The sequence below is a fragment of the Eschscholzia californica genome, unplaced genomic scaffold, assembly GCF_041429995.1.
Source record: "Eschscholzia californica isolate CP2 unplaced genomic scaffold, dmEscCali1.0.p SCAF_2, whole genome shotgun sequence".
NCBI lineage: Eukaryota > Viridiplantae > Streptophyta > Magnoliopsida > Ranunculales > Papaveraceae > Eschscholzia > Eschscholzia californica.
This window is the reverse complement of record NW_028238309.1, coordinates 23,375,595-23,399,049: the sequence shown is the minus strand read 5'-3', so window position 1 is coordinate 23,399,049 and position 23,455 is coordinate 23,375,595. Positions and strand designations below refer to the sequence as shown.

At 36.9% G+C, this 23,455-nt stretch overlaps 2 long non-coding RNA genes across 5 annotated transcripts; both read left to right on the top strand.

The window, feature by feature from the left end:
• Positions 1-1,611: 1,611 nt before the first annotated feature.
• LOC147557008 (uncharacterized) lies at positions 1,612-5,171 on the top strand. 4 transcript variants are annotated; one of them, XR_015233760.1, is made up of 6 exons: positions 1,612-2,098; positions 2,177-2,783; positions 3,045-3,132; positions 3,239-3,343; positions 4,733-4,805; positions 4,948-5,171. It is a non-coding gene; the product is annotated as an uncharacterized LOC147557008 (long non-coding RNA). The 4 variants fall into 4 exon arrangements; XR_015233761.1 differs by lacking the exon at positions 4,948-5,171 and having other exon boundaries at positions 2,177-2,394; positions 2,527-2,783; positions 4,733-4,938; XR_015233758.1 differs by lacking the exon at positions 4,948-5,171 and having other exon boundaries at positions 4,733-4,938.
• Positions 5,172-8,269: 3,098 nt separating this feature from the next.
• On the top strand, positions 8,270-13,195 carry LOC147557007 (uncharacterized). Its single transcript, XR_015235000.1, has 8 exons — positions 8,270-8,322; positions 8,485-8,752; positions 9,194-9,280; positions 9,940-10,044; positions 11,455-11,552; positions 11,682-11,809; positions 11,903-11,947; positions 12,371-13,195. It is a non-coding gene; the product is annotated as an uncharacterized LOC147557007 (long non-coding RNA).
• Positions 13,196-23,455: the final 10,260 nt, after the last annotated feature.

The following is a 23,455-nucleotide window of genomic DNA, read 5'->3' as shown; positions in this document are numbered from 1 at the left end:
ATTGTAGGTTTTTCAGTTCATTGTTAATACTGAAAATATGCAATATAATAAGTTTTACCATGTTCTACTGGGAAGTCAATTTCAAGCGGATTTTGAGGATTCATGGCTTCGATTTTGTGGTAATCTAGGGTTTGCTGATTCGCTCGAAATGGAGAATGGATATCGAGCATTCCTTGTTTGCCAGTGAGAAGAAGAAAAGGGATGGACTTCCTCAGTCCTTTCTTGAAGAGATTGATTAGGTTTGTAAGTTTTGCTTTCGATTAGATTTGACGATTCATGGCTTCGATTTTGTGATAATCTAAGGTTTGCTAATTCGGTGGTGTCTGAACGCTATTTGAGTTTGTGGTAATCTAGGGTTTTGTTACCTCTGGTTTGTTTTTCCTTTTCGTCTCAAGCATCTAAAACCCTAGATTTAGATGCTTCTACAGATTTAATTCCATGATTATTTTGATTTGGTTCTCAATTCGATTCTTTGATCGGGCATTGCGTAATAGGGTTGGATTTTTGTCATCATCGGTTGACTGCCTCCCAAAATTTAGATTGCCTCTGGCAACTTGAGTTTATATTTCATTGGCTTCTTTCAAGTTTAGATTTAGATCTTTTTAGATCTTCAGTCCAGTCTTTTTAGATTTAGATCTTCAGTCCAGTCTTTTTAGATTTAGATCTTCAGTCCCCCATTTCTTCCTATTAGTCAAAACTAAAACCCTTACCCCTCACAAATAAAATGAGTCTAGGGTTGTGTTCTTCCTGATTTTTTTGAATGTGTTGCAGGCTTCTTTCAAGTTATTAACCATTAGCTGATAAGATGGTTCCTCACTGTATGGGAATCATCTTGCCTGTTGTCTGTTTCCTGGATGATAGGATCTACCTGGAAAAGCGATTACGTTATTATCATTGTAGAGTTTTATATGCGAACTTGGGTACTTAGTTTTATATCTTAAGTTCATTGATTCTTTATTCAAATATTTAATATACCAATTCTCTCCCAATATTGCAGGGATTTGTTATGGAAGTGTTAGCTACCGATACATGGTTATTTCTTTATTTACGAAAAAGTAACAGTCTTATTCCCCGTACAAACTTATAGTTTGATTAGATTTTTTTCTCTTTCTGCTCAATTATATTAGATTGTCTCTCTCAGTTTTGGAGAGATCAACCTTTGGCTAGACTATTTTCTTGGATCCCAGATGATAAGGATTTAATTCATGGAGAACTAGTTGGTTCTTATCTGCTTATTACTTGATTCCCTAAAGTTTGTTAACATTTTTACTTTTAATCCTTAAATATACAGGCTCAACTTTTGATGGGGGAAGGAGCATTTTGATGTTCTCATCTGGCTTTGCCTTCTCAATTATGTGATTCCTTGTGATCTTTGTTTCCTAGATGATATGGTTTTTGCCTAGAGAGCGACTCCATTTTTATTTTGAAAAGGGTTCTCTATCCAAACATGGGGCTTTAAATTCATTTTCTTCGCTATTAAGATATTGAGTGGTAAAAATTTCTCTCCTTATCATTAGGGATTTGTTGTGGAATCCTTGCCTAAATCATTTCGTGATTTGGGAAAAAGATCAAAATTTGGCAGTATTATTTCCTATCACCCTCAAGATTTAAATACTTGCAGAAGAGGTTTGGTTTGTCTGCTGTGAAGGGAGGGTGTTCTCTATACTAGATTGTTTGCTTATGTTATGTCTCTTCTACCTTTAAGATTTGATTGCAGGTAACTGTGTTCAGGTATGGGTGGCTGCCATTTCAGACATTCCCCGACGGTTGGTAACCTTGAACGGGGTTTAAAGGGGGATCTCTAGTTAAGGGGCTTTCATGGAAGTTTATTTTAGTCTTTCTGCAATCTTCATATTCGTAATACGAAATTCCTTTACCTTACTTTTTAGAATATGTGGTATGGACCTGGAAGGGTTAGCGTGTCCCACGTTTTGTCACGGAAAAAATAACTTGCTTTGCATTTCTTGCAGTGGTGGTAGAACTTATCTTGCTGGATTATCTTTGTTTACTGGAAGATTAGGTTTCCATGGTGGGAGCGCTTTGGTTTCTTCGAAGGGTTTCTTTCTTATATAAACTTGCAGTTACATTTCATACAGAGGTCATTTCTTCAAACTATTTGATCACATTTACTTTAAATTATGTCCACAATGTGTGACCGGTGATATCCGCTGTGCAGATTCTGTCACTCTTCCGGTTGTTGGAGGACAAGGAATTCTGACTTGAGTCTCTCCCAAAGGAGTTTTTATTTCAAGTTGCTAGTGAGGAAGTTTATTGATAGATTTTTATTATAGTACAAATTTTTTTTTTCCCGCCTGATGTTTAGGGGTATGAGCTACAGGTTGGTAGATATCAATACTGAGTTCAATATCTGACGTGGGGAGGGGAAAATATGGAGTTACAAGTCTTGCTTGCCACCTATTTCTGTGTTCGTATTTGTTTTTTGACTTGCTCAACCTTGTTGGGGTTTCTTTTAAATTTCTTAATGTGCTGGATCCTTATTTTTCTTTTGTTGTTTTTTTTCCGAAGGATTCTTTATTGCTTGACGATTTGGTTTGGTTTCTTGGAGTACGTTATTTGAGATGTCTGCGATCCATATTTGGCTCATGTCAATCGTGAGTGAACCAACTTTCTTAGGCGGTAGTGTTTGGTCACGTTATCCTAAGTTTCCTTAGTGGTTCCTCATCGGCAATTCTTCATTTTCCCTTCTTCAGTTTTGAGTTTTATGCTAATCACAGTTTTGCACTTTTTTCTAGGTTTTCTGTTTGCTCATTTTCTCCAAATAGGTAATTTGTTATAATGTACATGATGATTTTTGTTATTCTCTCTATTTTGGTTGTGTTCCTTCGTTTCTAAAAGATGTTGGATTGGTTTTACAAAATGGAAAATCTTTCTTGTCGGGGTTGCTGGAACTTGCTTGATGTTGGTATTATATTCCATGGTTGTCATCAGGATAGTTTTTTTTTATCTTTTTCAGTTTTAAAGTGTCCTGTCTAGGTTATCTACATCTGTAAAATCGTTGATGGTCTTATCTTGATGTAGGATAGGTGGACTTCCAAGTCCAACGGAACAACTTTCTGGTGCTTGCTGGACGGGTCAGAAGATTTCGAACTGAACTAATTTCCTTTATAATGTGTAAGTCAAGTATTTTCAGTCCTATTCCAGAATAACTCCAGATCCATGAGTAAAATCCGTAGTGCCAAAGTTGTTTACCTTTTCCTTTATTTTCCGACTTTTAAAGGTAATTTAGAAGACATGCTATCTTAGGAGCGCTATCATGTTGATGCAAATTGTTCCGTAGGTTTTTCATTTTCAACTTCGGTTGGTATGCTTACTAACTTGGGAGGTTAGCTTTTGCAATTCTACTTCATCTTATTTTTGCTGTGTCTTATGTTGCTCCTTGCCTAAGACATAATCTAGTGTTATTTGTATGTAACATGAGCTCTAACGCTTGAGTAGTTGTTGGCTTGTCGCTCGTATAGTCTTATTGTTAGCTAGGAAGACCATCTCACCTTCTATTCTTGTCTCCAAATTTTTTTCTTCTTCGATTGTGAATCAATTCAGTTTTCAGTTATTGCGCGCCTGCTACTAATTTATATTGAATATTAAGATTTTATGTGACATATTAATAGCTGTTTCAATTCTACTTCATCTGATTTTAGATGTGCCAATTGGTTGTTCCTTGCACAAATGTAATAGTGAGTTAGTAGTATCTGGAGGGTCGTTTAGAATCCACCTTTTTTAAATTTCAGGGGCCAACTTCCAGATAGTGTTTGCCAACTGAAAGGTGTTGAAATGTAATGTTACCAAATACACCCTATTGGAACTGTAGATCTTCACTCTACTACTTCGTGTTGTTCATTAAATAAGCCTCAGCGGAACTGCTATTAAATACGTTGAAATTTGTTTTATTGTTTGTTTCAAGGACGGCTTCTGTCTAGAGGAAGCATTTTCTGGGAAGAAATTTTTGTGTCTCAAGTTCCATTTAAATTTGCGTCTAAAATTCTGCCATTTTCAATTCCTAATGCGTTGTTCATCTTGGGAGGGTTTTTTGGTCTTTTACCCCACTTCTTTGATTTTTATCTTTTTTGTGAAACTCTGAATGAATTGTAATATTTTTTACTTTTTGATTTTAATCCTGTTAAACGAAGTTTAGTTGAGGGGGTCCTAATTTATTGGTAGTATTTTTAAAGGCTTTAGAGATAATGCTGCCGATCTTATTATGTATATGTGAATGACTTGATGCACATCAGAATGGTTTTGTTGATGCTTTAGACCACCAAAGTTTTTATTAATCTGATTACTCTTTGGGGAATCCACATATTCTTAATCTCGCAGTTCAACCCTGTTGTTATTAGAGCCTTGAGGGAAACATGAACATCAATATGTTGCAAGTGTGAATTTGACGCTATAGAAACATATTAATAAAATATTTAACTTCTTGATTTGTAACTGTTTTGAATTGATTGTTGTTCTCTGAAGTTGGTGTGAGGACTAAAGTTCTGAATTTGGTATGAACAGTTCCATGTTGTTTGGTGATTGGTGGTGTGCCTGAAACATATTTGCATGTGAAACAATGTTGATTTTGTGATCTAACTGGTTTTTTTGGTATTTGATTGCATCTCGAGCATCTAGAAGTTTTGGTTCTGATTTGGCTCTTAATTTTGTTCTTTGATTTTGGGACTCAGGGTTGGGTTTACATCTTCATCGGTTTATTGATTCAGTTGTTGTGTAGGGAAAACACACTTTGAAATTCTTCCCATTGAGCAGCTCCTATTTGTGTTCTCCAATAAAGTTTCGGGGAAAAGGTAAGATCACTTTGTGATGTATCAGATTTGTTTCTAGTGGATCTCTGGACATGATTATGGTTTTCTGTTACTGTTAATGTGGAATCTATTCTTTCATTGCGGCTTTCCTCAAAAGCTTAGGTATCCTAATTGATTTTTTTAGGTTTATTCGGTAAAGTTGTTATTGTTGCGTAACTGTAGGACATCATCTTGGTCAAGGTTAACCTTTCGGATTTATCAAAATTGGTGATGAGAAAAACTTTTCTTCTTTCTAGCACTAATTATTTTATTGATGAGATTTCAACCAAGAGTAGAAAATTTTGACACCAGTTTTGTATAGATTGTTGTTGTCTCCACTTGGTAACAAGCTTCTTCTTGATGGGATTTCAGGTTGTTCAAATGTTCTCATGGGTTGGTTCTTGACCAAAAAAGTAAATCTTTAAGTGAAGGGAGTTTATATTAAACTGCACTATTGATTTTATTTAGTTTTGCGTTACTAATGGTTGATACGCAATTGAAATTTTTTTTATGATGTTGTAGAGAAGTCACTGTCTTTGTAAGGGAAATTGGGTTTTCTTGTTTTGACTGAAGGAGTTGTCTAGGTTAATGTTTTCTTTTCAGTGTTCATATCAATTTTTAGGGGTTCGCGCCAGGCGCATGGAAGTTTGCTCACAACATTTGAATTTCTTCCTGAGAAAACCTAATCCTGTTAGCTTGTTCCTTTGCATTGCTTGAAGTGGTGTGAAAACTATCATTCTGTATTATCTTATTTTACTAGGGGGAGCGCAACAATTCCTTCTTGCAGGGGGTTTTCTAGCCCAACTTCTTGTACATTTCCGTGTTTTTATTGGGGAATATCTATGCAAACATTTTGCTTACAGTTACACCAAACTGTTTCCAGACCATGCGGATGTCTGCTTTCCATACGCAGGACTCTTTGATCCTTGGTCAATAACATGCGACATCCATAGACCGGCTCTTCGTGTTATTTGCTTTGGCTCTCTGAAAAGTAGTAGTACTACCTATCTTTGGTTATTGCATGGCATATTTTAAGAATCTTTTTATACCTTTTCATTTTCTAAGTTGTCTGGTCCTCCTGAGTATTATTTGTAAGTTTCTACGATGGCTGGTGTCTTGTCGAAGCTTCTCCATAGAAATGGTTTCTGTTTGGAGGTGCATGACCTTTAATATTTTTTGAAAACTTTGAACAGGCCTCTGATATACTTTTCTTTTCAATTAGTTCTGACTTCTCTGGCAATGCATTTTCTGTCTTTTAACTTGCAACCTTAGTTTATTCCTTATTAGAGGAATAACAAACTAAGCATGCATTTATTTGATTTTTGCAGGGATCTTCGAAATGGGCTTACTTTACGAAGATGTGATTTGGTTCTCTTTTGGGGTTTTCCTATTTTATGGAGATACCACAATCTTCCCTGTTGTCTCATTCCTTTCCATGAAAATGTAGTATCTATAGATCAACTGCCCTAGTTTTCTCATGACAGGTCAGACAAATATAGAACCATTAAATTTTTTTTCTGGTTCCGATTGTGCCATATTTTAAGATTCTTGTTGTATCCATCCTAACATGTGCGCTTCTCCTTTGGAATTCCTTCGCTTTGTTGTAGGGATGGAAATTGTTATTTCGTGCCATTGTTTAATAATGAATGACATGATTTATGATTAATGATCTTGAAACTATAAATGATGGAAAAATGTCAGAAGGGTAAAATTGGTAATGAAAAAGAAAAAATTTAATTTCTAAAGGTAAACAGATGGAAAAGTGATTTAGGGGGCTATTTTGGAAGTTGGTCATCTTTAGGGAGCCATTTTGGTGAGATGGTCATCTTTAGGGGGGCTAAAATTGAGTTAACCCTTTTTATGTTATTTTGATGTTTTCGTTTGCATGGTCACTTGTTGTCCTCTCTAGTGGGGCATCAAGATAACAAGATAGATTGATTAGGAGGGATACGCGGCTAATTTATTTGATAGTGTACATTCTCTTTTAGCTTTCTTCCTTTTTAATGTTATATTATAACACAAGAGTTACAGCTGGATAAGTTTTGAGGAGATAACAATTATTTCTAGTTAAGTAACTCTCTTAGAGCCGAAGGTTTTCTGTCATGTTTGTAGCCATTACTTTGCTTGGTAAATTGTTCTAGTTCGAGTGAATTTGTTGGATGCTGCAGATAGATCGCCTGGGTGTTTTTGTTCTAACTTGCTATTTCATTCTTTTGTGAGGTATATCTAATTTTAGCATCAAATAAACAATTTTTTCAACTACTTTCAGGGCATCCAATTTGGAAGATCACAATCTATATTTGGCTCATGTCCTGGTGGGAAGAGAATATTGGATGTCTCTCCTGATTTCGCAGTGTGCAAGTGTCTAATTGTTCTTGTCTTCCTCCAATACCCTCCAGGTGAACAATACCATTTAAATTTCTTATGTTCTTTTTAGTTTCTAACCAGTATAAATGGAGAAATTTGCATGTCTTTTTCATCCACTAACATGTCGTGTAGACCCTTTTGTTGATGGTTGATACTTGATACTTAAGACAACCGAGGTATACATAGAGAACTTAAATTATTTTCTTCTTAGGGGTTTCTGTTTCAACTTTCATTTGGATATAGATCTAAATTCTTTTTCTTTGTCTTGGACTTATTTGATTTTGGTTGGTTGTTATATGGGGCTTGGATTACATGTGGACAAGTCTAGGTTCTGAGGAATTATTAAAAAACAAAGTTGATTACTTAGATTATTGGTTTGTAGGTTTTCGTCTGATTCAATTGTTGAACAAATTGGTTTCCAATGATTCTCATTCGAAGGTTTGTTGATTCGATCTTAGAATATCTGTAGCAAACAGTTATCTATTGATGCTTGGATCAAGGTTTTTACACTGAGAATCATTTGAATTGATTGTTGTTTTCTCTAGTTGGTTACCTGCTTCTTGGCAACAAGATATCAGTCTATTGATTTTCTTTTTCGTGGGAGGGTTTTGGGACCCAAAATGTAAATCTTTTTCTAGTTGTGTTCTCTTTCTCAGGTATCGATGTGATGGAATCATGGGGCGACTTGTCTTAGTTTTCCATGTTAATGTCAGAGAGGCGATGGGTTAAAAAACCACACTAGTTCGTTTCCTTTTACGGTGTTTCAATAGATATAAGTACTCATTTGATTCTTATTGGTTTGGTAGGATGATTGGGGTCAACTTTGTCAAATTACCTGTGTGAAGGGCCATTTATTTTAACTTGCTTCTGTGATTTTTGTCCTTTTTAGAGAAACTATAATTAATGGAAGCAAAATCAAATTGATGTTTTTCAGGGATTTGCAACTTGAGCCAATTCCAAGTAGACACGACCTAGTTTTCGTTCGTTCTGGTTACTTTTTCCTCATTTCTAGGGGAATAATAAATCTTGTTCTCTTAGTTCATAGGTTATTTATTTGATTATTGAGTACATGCAATTTCTTTCTTCTTATTCTAGGGCCTGCATTGGAGGTTGTAATTTATACCTGTTTGCAATCGATTTAGGAAACAGTAAGGTTTGATTGACCCCTAAAAACTTAACTTTTTATTAGTTTCACTTTTGTTCTTCTTTTGAACTCCCTTCCTCATTTTTGTAGTGTTATTAGGCTTTAACCCTTGAAGAACCGGCATGGTTCTTTCTTGAAGGAAGTTTTCTGTTGCTAAATTTTTATTTTTAGGTTATGTTCGTTGCGACAGCTACAAGATGAAGTTGGCTTTAACAGTGCTATTTGCGTGATTTTGCTGGTCCTGGTTCAGATGATCGCTCACATTTAGTATATTACGACTTGGATTTAAGCTGACTTGTTCAACTCAAGGGGTTTTCTACTTTTTGTTCTCCCTAAAGCTTAGTTTACAATTTGTCGATTTTTCCTACCGTCTTATAATTTCCTTCACCTCCTAGGATATGGCGCCTGTAGCGGTATGGAAGCACTCTCCTGTTAGCAGGTATAGTGTTCGAATGAGTTGTTTCCAATTACTAATGCTTTGTTTATGGAAGATTGTTTTCTCTCTCTTAACTTCCTTTTTCAAATATTTTTACTGTTGCAGGAGTAGTCATCGAAGCATGAAAAGTTCATTTCTTTTGATTTGCATTTTGAGCATCTAAATTTGGTTAGCTTTTATATTTGATATAGGACGGTGTTATTGGTTCACTGATATTCACTTTTTAATGGCTTTAGAAATTGTTTTATCTCTCTTAGCTTGCTTTTTCAATTTTTTTCACTGTTATAGGGGTAGTCATCGAATCATGAAAAGGTCATTTGTGTTGATTTTCATTTGGAGCGTCTAAATTTGGTTAGCTTTTATATTTGATATAGGACAGTGTTATTAGTTTTTTAATGGCTTTAGAGATTGTTCTGATGCCGATCTTATCATGACTATATGCAGGAGAAAATCTACATCCGGATGAACTTGCGTGCTTGCTAAGCTGGTGGTTTAAACCAGCAACAGTTTATTAATCTGATTTTTCTTTAGGTAAAGCACATTTATTATCATTCTATTGAGCCTTTGCTATGTGGTCTCCAACGTAGATTTTGGGGAAACCGCAAGGTCACTTTGTTGATGTAGATTTCGGGATATGTCAATATAGAAACTTTTGACATTTACTAGTCTCTCTGTAACTGTTAATCTAGAATTTGTTCTCGCCTTCGGTTATTCTTCACAGATATGTAGGTATACTCTCAGGATTTGTTCATGCAAGTCTATATAGTTGCGTTGACATAACTTTAGTACATCATCTTGGTGAGCGAAGGTTTATCATTTTGTTTAATATCTTGATAATGATCTATGACCACCAAATTCTGATAAGGATTGCTTTTTTGGGTATATTTGTTGTGGCATAACTTTAAGCCTTTGTCATTGGAAGGTCTATCATTTCGATTTATTGATACTCCTATTAAGGGTTTAACTTTAAGAATGGTTTGAATTGATTGTTGTTTTCAACAGTTGGTCAGTTGGTTCTTGCTTCTTGTCAACAAGATCTTAGTTTGTTGATTTTCTATTTCTTGGGAGGGTTTCGGGATCAAAAATGATATTTCTTCCATAGGGTGTAGCTTATGCATTGAGTTCCAATTTTGTTAGTTCATTGTTACTAATCTGATATGCATTATTAAAAGTTTCATGGTGTAATACAGGGAAGTTGGTTCTTCGGGAGGAAGATTGGTCTCTTTTGTTTTTCTCCAGGGATCTTCGAATTGGACTGACTCCAACGAGATGTGATTCAGTTTGCTCTCGAAGAGGTTTTCCTCTTCTGCATATATCATATAACTCTTTACTTATCTAGGGTTGCCGTTATTATGTTAATAACATTGAATTTATTGAATAATCCAAGCAATGTGCGATATCCATAGGTAGGTTGTCTGTGTTTTTCATTTCCCGATATTTGCAGGCCTTCATTGCGTTAACTGTTGGTTTTCTTGAAGGAGATCTTCCTGTCGAATTTCAATTCGATTTGCCTTTTTTACTTACTAATGCATTGTTTATTTGGAAGGGGGTTTGCTGTCATGGAAGCATGAAAAGTTCATTTGTTTTCAATGTGATGTGAGAACTGGACTTATTCCAGAGAGACATTACATTGTTAATGAACTAACTGGGTATTCCGATCCTTTATTGTCCAAAAGAAGCCTTCTCCTTATCGTTTCTTTATGAAGGTGTTAGTTATGTAAATAGACAACATGTGGGTTTTAATCCCTTTTGCCATTAGCTGTGGGTTTTAATCCCACAAAAGAACCAAGAGGGAGCTGTGGGTTTTAAACCCTTTTGCCATTTGCTAGTCCATTTGGAAAGCTAGAAAGGATAGCATTTTTAATGATTTAGCTCATAGTCTTATAATAGAAGCAGAAGATGTCCTAGGTCTCCTATTCCACTGGAGTAGAAATATTGGTTGAGCTCATAAGCTGTTCTATTTTGATTTCTTTTCTAGTTAAGAGGATATAATGAAGTAACACATCTTCATCTTCATCTTCATCCTTTTAAGAGAATGAAAGGTTTGTTTGGACGGCCATCATACCCAATACACCAAATCCTCTCTCTCTCTCTCTCTCTCTCTCTCTCTCTAGATACTACTCTCTATCTCACGCCAACTCTTCACCGAAATTTTGTATGACACTCAAACTCATACTATATATATAAATATTATCCAAACAAACTGCTACTAACTTATTTCATTGGATCCCCTTTATTTCTGTAATTGCTTGAGCTTCATATATCAACCAGTTACAGCTCCTAATTCTACACATACATTTGGTCTCTCTTTCATTCTCTCTGTCTGCAAATATGGCCGCCCTTTTCCTAGTTGTCATCCTTCTCTTCTTGCCATATGTATTAGTTTCATTCTCACTCTTCTTCATCCATCCATCCATCCAATCATTTGTAACTTTAATTCTCACTCTAATTAATTCAAACTTTTCAAGAAAAAAAAGTTATGTAAATAGACATAATGAATCTACTTAATATTTTTCGCGAAGGGTGATCAATTTCAGGGCTAGGCTCTTTTGTTTTGTGGAAAGGGTGTTACCTGATTGAACTTTCCATATTTGAGTTTCTTTTCTTTCTTCAAGTTAACTGTGTGAAAGCGCTTTTTGTTCTTTTATTTTGTGAGAATAGGACTCTCTCTAGGGTGTAATAACCTTATTTGTTTCTTTATGAAGGTGAATTTACTGAATACTTTTCTGGGAACCTGCAGTCTTTAAAGCATTTTCGTGGTTTTCCATTTTGGAGGACTGGGTTCTTTTATTTTCTGTGACAGGTTTTGTTGACTGATCTTTCTGTTTTCAGTTTCCTTTTCTTTCCTCTGTAGCGTGCTATACTATAAGATTCTTGCTCTATCTTGTAATTACCTAACATGTGATGAACTCCTTTTTGTTTTGGTTTTCAGGTTGACAGGTGTTATAGGGACACGTTAATTTGTTTTCTTAGAAGAGATTTTGTTTTGAGGTCCAAGCCAGTTTGATTCTAGGGTTTAGTTCTTTTCAATTAAGAAGGAGTTTCTTATATTGGAAACAGGTTTTCTCCCTCACTCTCTTTGCTTTTTCAGTTTTTGTACTTGTGAGAGATGTGTTTGTAGAAGCATGAAAAGTTCATTTCTATTTTTCGTAGGGATGTGAGAATTGTGCTTATTCTAGGGAGACATTACATTGTTATGTAAGTATTAAACAATGAGTCTAGTTGATACTATTTCGGGAGCCTACAATACTAAAAAGTACCTGCGTCCCAATGGTGATGCTAGGTTATTTTATTTTTGAAAGAGGGTTTCTTTCTTCATATCTTCTTGAAGTGATTGATACTTCGTTTTTGTTTTTGTTTTGGTTCTTAGCCTGATTCTGACATGTTAATGTTAAGAGGCGATGGGTTAAAAAGCCATTCTAGTTCGTCTCGTTCTAGGGTGTTTTTAATAGTTATATGTACTCACTTTATTCTATTGGTTAGGAAGACTGGGGTCAACTTTTTCAAGTTAACCATGATTAACGGAAAGCCAAATCAATTTATTTCTGAACTTGCTTCTTTGATTTTTGTTCTTGTTAGAGAAATTATGATTAACAAAGGCCAAATCAATTGATTTTCCAGGGATTTGCAACTTGGACCTCCTCAAAGGGTACGCGATCAAGTTTCCTCTAAAGGGAGTTTTCCTGATTTACTTAGTTACAAAAGTATTCTCTTAATTTCTGCTATGAGTTGTTAACACCTCATTACCTATCCAAATATTCTTCAGGAATCTCCAATATTCAAAAATCTTTCTCTAGGGAGGCATTACCTTGTTTTGTGAATTGAGGGGGGGTTTTCCTATCTTCTGTTGTTCTATAGTTTTCTCCCTATGGTGTTCTATTTGAAAACTGGGTTATTTTGTTTTCTGTTAACTGAGTCTTTTTTATTGAACTTTCCTCTTTCGGTTTATTCATTAGGTGGTCTCTTGAATTGACAGAAATAATTTATTTTCGTTCTTTTTATGAGGGATCTTCGTGAAGGAATGGTTAGTCCTATTCTGCCATAGTCTATTGGTTTGCTAGGAAGATTGTGGTCAACATTGTCAAGTTATATGTAAGAAGGGGGCTTTTGAACTTGCTTCTTTGATTTTTTATCCATGTTGGAGAAGTTTTAGTTAACACATGCCATATCACTTGACGTCTCCAGGGATACGCAACGAGACACAATCTGGTTTCCTCTCAAGGGTGTTGAGAGTGTTATAACCTAATTACCTACCCTAATATTTTTAGGTGTCTGTCATATTTAAAAATCTGGTTCTTGTCTTCCTCTTGTGCTTTGGCAAAACACTATCATTTAACTGTAGAAGCATGGAAGTTCATTCCAAGAGGATATTATAATGTTTTGTGAGTGGTCTTCTTGTTTACTTGGATGTTTCAATTGAAACTACCTTCGGGTGAGCGATATCTATTATATGCTTCCTGTACTATGAGGGCGTTCTTCCATGGTTTTTCTTTTCGACTAATCTAGGGTTTCGTATTTAATTTTGTGTTGTTGTTTTTTCTTTGCGTTCTGAACATCTAGATTTGATTCTTTAATCTTTCTCTGATTAGGCGTAGTATAATACGGCTTGGATTTTCGTTCCTGATAAGTTGATTGCTTCTGCAAATAGTATTCAATTTTGGAAATTTCGGTAGCCATTGGATTCAAATACAAATATTTTTTTATAATAAATTCTTCTCTTAGGGTGTTAGTACCTTCACCGATCCAAATATTTTCAGGAATCTGATTCCCTTCGTCCTCTTGTCATGTGTCATACAATATCACTTACATTTTTTGCTTTTTAGTTTCTAGCTTGCATATATTGACAAATTTGCTCTATTTTCATTCCCTAACATGTTGTGTTTGGACCCTTCTCTTAATTGCTGGTATTTTAGGTAAACTGAGGTTTATGGAGAGAAATCAGTTTTGTCTCAAGTTTCATTCGAAAAACAGGTATATCTTCACCTTATTACTGGGACAACGTTATGGAGTTAATTTTTTTGTCAAAATCTGACGATGTGCTGATGTAGAAAAGAGTAATACTTTAACTCTGACCCTAAAATCTGCTCACTTTTTTGATTGGTTGTATAAATATTGTCTGATCAGTTTCTCTTTTCTTCCGCTTAGTCTGGTTACTTTTTCCACATATCGAGGGGACAAAAAATTAATTTTGACCTCTGAGCTGTATTACTTATTTACAGATGATGGGATCTACTTGGAGAAGCGATTTGTTGTTGTAAAGAAGGTTTTATGTGCTAACTTGGTTCTTTAGTTCATAGGTTCTTTATTTGACTATTGAGTACATGCAATTTCTTTCGCCTTATTCTAAGGACTCCATTGGAGGTTTTAGCATTCCGTACCTGGTCACGCCGATTTTGCCAGCAGTAATGTTTTGATTGACCCCTAAAAGCTTAATTTCTTTTCATTACTTTCAGTTTCCTTCCTCTTCTAAACCTCCCTTCCTCATATTCCCGCGGTGATTAGGATTTAACTCTTGGAGAACTGATAAGGTTCTTCTTTTTAAGAAGTGAGTTTTCTCCTTGTTCCATCGGAGTAAGTTTTTATTTTTGGGTTATGATCGTTCAGATGATCACTGGCATTTGATATTCTAGGACCCAGATTTAAGCTGAGGTTGTTTAATCGTAAGGGGGTTGTCTACTTTTATCTTTTGTGAAAGCTTAGTTTACAATTCGTCCATCTTTGCTAGCGTATTAAAATTCCTTCACCTTACTTTTAGGATTGCATCAAACTATTCGAGGAAATTTCCGTGGACGTTTGCCATCCAGCACTCATCTTCATCCTCCATATTCAAGGACTACACATAGCGTTGAAACATGACTTGGTCTTACTTGAGGGAGTCGTTACTTTAGGTTGTCAGTGTAGCAGTGTGTTGATCCTTTCTTTATTTTTAGGAATTCACATTACGGTAGTTGCTGCTGTCCGCGATTAAGAGAAACATTTTGTGTTCTCCTGGTGGCTTATGTCTTGTTTGCACCATCTGGCCGGGATTTCCTTAATATCTTGGGGAATTGTTCTTGCTGCATTTTTTGTTTTTCTGAGGATTTTAGGTGAAGATTTGAAAGTTGTAACTTGCGCTCGTCTTCTTTTGTGCGACATATGTATTTTCCAATTGAAGGCATACAACACTCTTTCGAGGACATGTCTGCTTTCGATGTCCAGCACTCTTTGATCCTCGCTACTCTAGGACTATGGGTTATGCTAAAAAGTTACTTGGCCTGTCCGGATGGTGTTTTCTATTTGAAGTTCCTTATGTGTTTTTGTTGATTCTTTCTAAATTTGTACTAAGTCCACTTTTGAATGTACAAAACTTCTTAAGCTTATTTTCAGGGATATGCACTAAGTTCTAGTTGTTCATACTCAGTCCATCACTTGGAGCGGGACAGGTATTTCTCGGTTTGGTGAATCTATTCCGGTTACCCTTCTCATTTCTTAGAGATCTCGAAACATTATTTTGACTGCATTTGTTGTTAAAAGATCCAGTATTTAGTTGGGGATGTGATTTCTGTTCTAACTTGCTATTATGTTGTTTTGTGCGGGATATATCTGTTCAACATTAAGCAAACAAACTCTTTCTACTACTTTGAGGGCACAGAAATTTGAGGTACGTCAATTTGTTGTTGAATTTAGTTTGGTGGTAGAGATACTAACATAATGGATTTTTTAACTTTCTGGTTCGTGAGTTGTATATAGGATCTGTGGTTTCCATCTGAATTTGGGGTTTGGGGGATTAGCAGAATGGCAGGTGCAGTTGTTTACATTAGTATTGATTTCCTATACAAAACAGGTTTGAAGTGATTGTCGTTCTCTAAGTTTGTCAAAGAAATTATTTAATTAAAGGATCTTTCTCTTATCATTATAAGTGTTTATTGTTCTCTAACAATGGAATACACAACCTTAAGAATTTCAAATTTTCTCCAGAGGTTACGGTTTGGGTGCAGCTGCAATTTCTTAGGTATTGTTGTGTTCCAATGTTGATTTATTTCAGGGAGGCTGTTTCTCTTTTGTGCAAAATTGAACTTACCTCTTTCAAATGTTTTCCCTTTTTCCGTTGAGGTTAAATTTTGTTTTGAAGATATGGGATGGCTAGTCCTATTCTGCCCATGTTCATTTCAGGAAGGCGATGTACTTTAAATCCGCAATCCTTAATTAAGTAGCTACTCTGTTTTGAGGATTTACTTTGGTCCTTGGTATCTGATTGTTAATTATAATTTAGAAATCACTCTGTGTCTTTAATAAAGCTTTATGTTATAAGCTGTTTCCCGAAAGTGTTTTTCTTAGGCTATGTCTCTTCCACCTTTAAGATGGAGTTTTCTATAGTAGCATGTCTTCTGAAAAAATGTTTTGCTTAGGCTATATGTCTTCCACCTTTAAAATTTGCCATTAACTGTGTTTTGGGTATGCATGGATCCACATAAAAAACATTCACTGACGGTTGGTATTCTTAGACCGGGGTTTTAAGGAGGATCTCTATTTAAGGTTTTTCATGACAGTTTACTTTCCTCTTTGTGCAATCTTTTTCCTAGTTGTAATATGTAATTCCTTAACCTCGCTTTTAGGGTTATTTATTTCTTAAAAGGTTGTAGAACTTATCTTACTGGATTGCGGGAGTGCTTTTGTTTCTTGGAAGGGGTTTTTCTTATGTAAACTGCAGTTATATTCATGAATTGTTATTGGGGATGTGTACTTTGCAGATTTAGTCACTCTTTCTGGTTGTTGAACGACTGGGAATTATAATGAAATCTTACTCGGTCTCTTTGAAGGGAGTTTCTATTTCAAGTTGCTGGTTAGGAAGTTTACCAATATATCTTTTATTTGATAGTACAATTCTTTTCCATCCTTTTGTGTAGATTATGAGTTATAGGGGTTTTTTTTTTTTTGATGAAGGGAATACCATTAAAATAAAGCGTCTATTACAAGCCAACTTAGAATTCAGAAAAGAAAGATGCTACATCATTCCATATTTTCTTATACCCATGAGTACGTCCTCATTTAGCTAAAGCATCAGCATAGCCATTACCATTTCTAGACACATAAGTGAAAATAATTCCCGAAAATTTATCTTTGATGTTCTTGATCTGTTGGATGATATCTTGAGATTTCCATTGAGTACTTCCTTCATCACCGTTGATAGCTTGGATTATTGACTTGTTATCACTTTCTAGATGCACATAAGCAATTTATAGTTGCCTCGCTCCTAGAAGCCCATATAATATTGCTAAGCTTTCACATTCTTCCACATTCTGCCCTCGTACAGTATCTGCTGCTGCCATTAAAATTTTGGCATCTGCATCACGCATAATGTAACCAATCCCTGCTTGTTCTGTAAGGTTCATAAAAGAGGCATCTACATTGATTTTAATATATGGTACCGTAGGAGGTTTCCATGTTTGTATATCCGTTTTTTCCTTACTCTTAGTGGTGATGCAATTTTCTGTTCTGAGTGGGGTTGTAGTGGTGCTGTTTATCCTTTCTATCGTTTGGACTGGATTCTGTTTATTCGTCGTAAAACAGTTCTCACATCTGGATTTCCACAGTAACCAAAGAATTTTAGCATACAGATTAATAGTTTCTTCCTCCAGGGACTTCCATTGTTGAATCCATTGCATAATGGTCTCAATATGATCAGTTCTAATATTATAATGAAACCAGACTGCCTTCGCGAAAGGGCAATGAAGCATGACATGATCAATAGTCTCTTCCTCATTGTAGTTAGTACAGGAGTAATTATTTCCAATGAACTTGCCAATTCTAGCTCTGACTGGTAAGCTATTCGTACAACATTTCCATAGAAATAGTTTAATCCTTGGGATAGTGTTCATATTCCATATAAAGCACCAGTCTATCTGGTCATTAGTGTTAAACATTGAATTGTTGCGTAAAAAATTGTACATGGATTTAAGCGTGAAATTACCTGATTTTGTCAGTGTCCAAATGGCTTTATCCTCTTCATTAGGATTGAGATTGATGCTAAGTATTGCCCTACAAATGTCATTATTAAAAAACATATTAATAACGTTTAAATTTCAATTTCCATTCGTAATAAGTTGTGAAACCCGATTCAAAGAGCATCCTCTATCATTCGTAATGGGAGGTGGATGGTTAGGTATCCAGTAGTCCGTCCAAATATTGATTTGCTCTCCTTTGTTGATGTTCCAAAATATCAGACTCTTACTTTGATGATAGTGTTTAGATATAGATTTCCAGGGCCACGAGTGATGGTTCTTGGACGGTTTAGGTTTATTTGAGTTGTGAAAATACTTCCCTTTAAGCACTTGGACCCAAATAGCCTTCGGATTGTTGATTATCCGCCAGTTTAGTTTGTGCAAAAAGGCTTGATTATCAAGAAGATGAAGACGAAGCCCAAGACCTCCAAATTTGCGAGGTTTGCAAATAGAGTTCCAATTGATCGTACGAAAAGTTTTGGATTTTCCCCACCAAAAAGTCCTTTGAATAGACGCAATGCTGTTGCTAATGCCTTTAGGAAGGGCAAAGCACTGCATCTGGTATCGGGGAACGGCCGCTACGATTGTAGAGATGACTACCGAGCGGCCAGCTTGCGAGAGGAGATTAGTTTGCCATTTGGCAAGCTTATTTTTATTTGAGTGACAAGAGAGTTGAAAGCTTGTTTCTTATTACGATCGATAAAAAGATTAGTGCCAAGGTATTTCTCCCCGGATGACGAAATATGCACTTTAAGTTCTCTGATAATCATCCGTTTGAACTTGGGGTGCGAATTTTTAGAAAAGAATATATTCGACTTCGCATAGTTGATCATCTGGCCAGAAGCTTCACTGAATTCCTTAAGAATTTGTTTAAGGTTGTAGATATTCTCCAAAGAGTTCTGCCCAAAAATGATGCAGTCATCTGCGAAGAGGAGATGTTTGATCGAGAAGTTCGCGTTAGGGATAGGAAAGCCGATGAAGGAGGAAGCACTATGATTATTCTCAAGAAGCTGACTAAGACCTTCCATGGCAATGGCAAACAGGAAAGGGGAGAGTGGATCTCCCTGCCTAATACCCCTACTAACATTAAAAGTACTGCCCGGTCTCCCATTGATAAGAACCGCCATGGAGCTGGTAGAAAGGCAGGTCCTAATAAGATTGATCCAAGTGTTAGAAAAACCCATCCTCTTCATAACGTTCTCCAGATAGCTCCATTCAATTCTATCAAAAGCTTTAGACATGTCTAATTTTAAACCGAAGTAGCTTTTGGCTCCTTTGACTTTTTTGAAGGAATGGATGATTTCTTGGCTAATAATAATATTATCAGTGATTTGTCTGCCTGGAACATAAGCTCCTTGGAAAGGGGAGATAATATCAGCCAGAATGGGTTTAAGTCTATTAGCCAGAATTTTGGTAATGATTTTATACGTAGTGTTCAGCAAGCTAATAGGACGGTAATCAACAGGAGATTGAGGAGTTTTAGTTTTGGGTAGAAGGCAAATGTCAGTATGGTTTGACTTCTCAGGAAGAGTATAGCTCTGAAAGAAAGTGTTAGTCATAAGTTGAATATCATCCTTAACAGTATCCCAGTTAGACTGGTAAAAATACGGAGGAAAACCATCTGGACCTGGAGCCGCTCCCGGCTTGAGAGAGAAAGTGGCCTTCCGAAGTTCCTCATACTGCGGTAGCGCCGTGAGAGCTTCATTTTGAACTTCCGAAATCTGAGGGTAAAAGCACTCCATAAAGTTAGTAGAGATCACCGAACCCGCTGTGGTGGAGATCTGCTGAATATGCTTGGAAAAGATCATCGCTATCTCCACTTCATCATTCGTCCAAGAGTTATCCTCCCTCTTAATGGCAAGTATCTTATTCTTGCGGAATCTGGTGGTTGCTTTGGCATGGAAATATTGAGTATTTCTGTCTCCCAAGTTGATATTAGCAATTCTAGACTTCTCCTTTCAAAGACTCTCTTGCTGAAGAAGCAGGATCTCGATCTGGGCGTAAGTATTCTTGAACTCTTGTTATTAATTCTCTGAAGATTCTGAGTGAGTTGCTTTATATTAGTATCCAGATGACCAAAGACCTCTTTATTCCATTTGGAGAGTTTAATTGCAAGGGAATTAAGTTTGAATTGGATTGGGTTAGGGATGTTGATCCAATTGGTGTTAATGAACCCGGCACAATCAGGATGAGACATCCAGGTGCGAATGAATTTAAAGGGTTTACGACCAAGAGCGGACTGGTTTTTGGTCGAAAGAAGAATAGGGTTATGATCAGAACCTAGAGTATCAAGATGATTAACTCTGGATTGAGGGTAACTGGTAAGCCAATTATAATTGGCAATCGCTCTATCCAAGCGTTCTTTAATCAGATTACCTGCAAATTGTCTATTAGTCCAAGTATAAGGATAACCAATGTAACCTAAATCATGGAGGCCCAGCTTATTTATGAAATTTTTGTGCAAATGAATCGTCGGAAGATGAGCCGGTTGACCACCCGACTTTTCCGACGGATGCAATTGAGGTCGCCTATAACTAACCACAGGGTATTGTCACAAGGGGCCAATTTACTGAGCGTATCCCATGGTTTCATTTTATTGTTCTTATAAGGGCTACCATAGAAACCTGTCAGCAAAATTTTATTACCCAAAGTGACCTCAGTAATATTGACATGGATCATATTAGTGTCAGCATGAATAATCTCCATGTCATAGTTGTTGTTCCAAAAAAGAGCTAAACCCCCGGCTTTATTCACCGGGTCAACAACATGTTTATTGAATATATTATTGCTATTCACCATTTTGTCAATATTAGCATTCATACATTTCGTTTCAGAGAGGAAAATAATATCAGGGTTATGAGTGTTGATAATATTTAGAAGGTGTTTACGGTTGACAAAGTTGTTGCAACCTCGAACATTCCAGGCCAGCACCTTTAAATCCATCAAACCAACACCCGATACGACTGCCAATGCCACAAAACACAACCCTAATCCTAAGAGAGAACAACACTCCCTAAAACTAGTAACCAGAATTCGGAGCTCTAAGAAAACAGCCGCTAAAACTAGAGCCTAAATCGCCCCCGGGCTAGCTCTCAAAGACAAGGCTCTGGAGGCACACTCCCAGACCTAAGATCAAAGACCTAAACGAGAACTCTCAACCTATCTCTTGCAGCCAAGATCCTGGAGGCACCCCCCAACCCTAGGTCAACTATCTAAGAGCACTCACTCCACTAAACTTGCCAAGTAAGGAATTGGACCCTGATAGCGCCCCTAAGAATCGCTTCTCAAACTCTGCCCTTTAAAGGAACCCCTAAGCCTGACTCACCAAGCTATGACCTAACCCAATAAGGCACCCCTATAACACTCTCGAAGACAAACCTAAGCACACACCACAAACTTTCTCCTCAAGGCTACAAGTCTACAGGCACTCCCTACTACCAACGCACCACTAACCAGAAAGCCCAACGTGGAACCACCAAAAAGCTACTCGCTACTATAAGAGGCCCCTCCCACTCGACTCGCAAAAAGAGGATAAACCTGCCCCAGAGGGAATCTAAAGGCACACACTAACTAACTATCAAAAACTCTCTAAGTTGCAGGAGGACTAAACCTCTCAGGCGAACTAACATGAACTCAAAAAAACAGAAAGAAACACAGGGAGACAATTACAAAATAAGAGAGAAAGAAAGAACCAAAGAAAGCCACTAACTCACAATCAAGAAAAGAAGACAGAAAAATATAAGCTAAGATAATATATAACATAAACTAGAAAATAAAAGCTTACAACTTAAAGCTTAACAGTCTGTTGTCTTTCTCATCAGACACCAAAAGATAAAGGAACAGAGAACAGAGTAAACCAAAAAGGTCACGAAGGACAAGCAGTCTAAAAGAAAGACAACAGACTAAACCCTAAAGCAGAGAACAAACAAGCAAAGAAATAAACTAACACCACTACCAAAACACACGGACCACCCGCCCCAACCCTGACACCAACTGAAGTATTCACTGAGAAGACGAGATTGAGAGTGCAGCATCATCCCTACTCCCTGCATTTGTAATGATATTCAGGCTTTGATCAAGAAGCAACGACTCATGCAATAACCTCCTCACTTCCTGATTCTCAATCATGGTGATGTCCTCATTGGAGTTATCCCCTGAATGAATAGAAGTGCCCTCAGAAGCAGGCCCAGGATTAGTTCTCAATCTTTTACCTGCAGAAGGAAAGAGCATATGGGGTGGAATAACTCCATTAACAGGAGAGGAAGGGGGAGCTAATAAAAGTGGGGGCTCTGAAGCTTCAACAGGGTCCACTAAGATGTCCTCCATCAGATCATGGTTAGAGTTAGAATCACCATCAGTAGAATCAGCAAAGATGGGACAGTTGCTTATAGGATGCTCGACGATACGACAAATTTGATAAATGGCCCCAGGAAATTTTTGATAACTGATCTTAATCTCTTTCTCACCATCGGAGAATATAGGGTTAATGACTGAGAGGAGAGGAGTTCTAATGTCATAAAGGAAATGAACCCGAACAGTATTGTTATTCACCCTACCGAAATTGCGAGGTTTGATATTGATAATTTTGCCCATACACCCAAAAATGAAATCAAAATCATCACGGTTCTGCAGAGCTTGAGGGACTTTATAGAGAGTACAACGCATTGGTTCATAAAAGAGATCATCTGTTGGATCAGAGAGAGGAAATTCTACTTCTTTCAGGACTAAGATCATACCCCTGAGGATCCATGGTCGACCAAAATTCAGCGCGTCCAAGACGAATTGGCTCTTAGGTTTAATAATAAAACTGTTTACAGCACCATTCGAGGGGTAGTAATCACAGTCCCTGAAGAATCTGGACTGAGGGAACAACATTTTTTTTGATGAAAGTGAGTCCAACATCGTATGGACAAACCCATCGACCGACAAATCCACGGTTAATGGGTTGAAGCTCTTGCCGAGAAGAGGGTTTAGAGAACTTAAGTGTGAGTTTTCCATTAGTGGATAAAGAGTATTGTGAAGCCATTGAAGGACAGAGAGGATAGAAGAGAGACTGGAAGGTGATGAAACTGCACCAGAGGCTTCTCCATCTTAAATAGCTAAGACCTCTGAAAGTGAGGACGAACAGATCCGACCAAAATACTATCATTGCTTCGCATGCAGGGGTCATCGGGAATCCGCTCCACTTCAAATCCGTCTACTCACTCTGGTTGGTGGTGATTGGGGACATAATCGAGAAAGAGAGAGAAATACCCAACCCAAAACCAGACTATCACAAAAACCGGTGAAATAAATACCAAACCACTCTAACAGAAGATGAAGAGTTAGGGTTTACCTTTACGTGTTGGTTCTGCCACTCGGATTATCGGGATTTGCCTCTACGTGTAATTAATTCCCTTCGAACTTTCAGCCGACTATGATTATTCTGTCTTTATGAAGATCACAATCTATTTTTGCCCAATAACTAGGGTTTGAGATCTCGGGAAGGGGATTCGCGTGGTTCCTGTAGTTGTCTTTTGTGAAGCAGTAGTTGAAGAAAGACAGAAGAAGCTGGCTTTGTTGTTCTGTTTTTCAAGGGCCTTAATATTTACCTACATATTTGATTAGGTTTTTTCCACAAAAGTGGGTCTTCTGTTCTAACTTGCATTTATGTTCTTTCTCGAGCATACCTCTGTTTAACAGTAGGCATATAGTTTCGTTCAACTACTTGTGGGGTAGACAATGT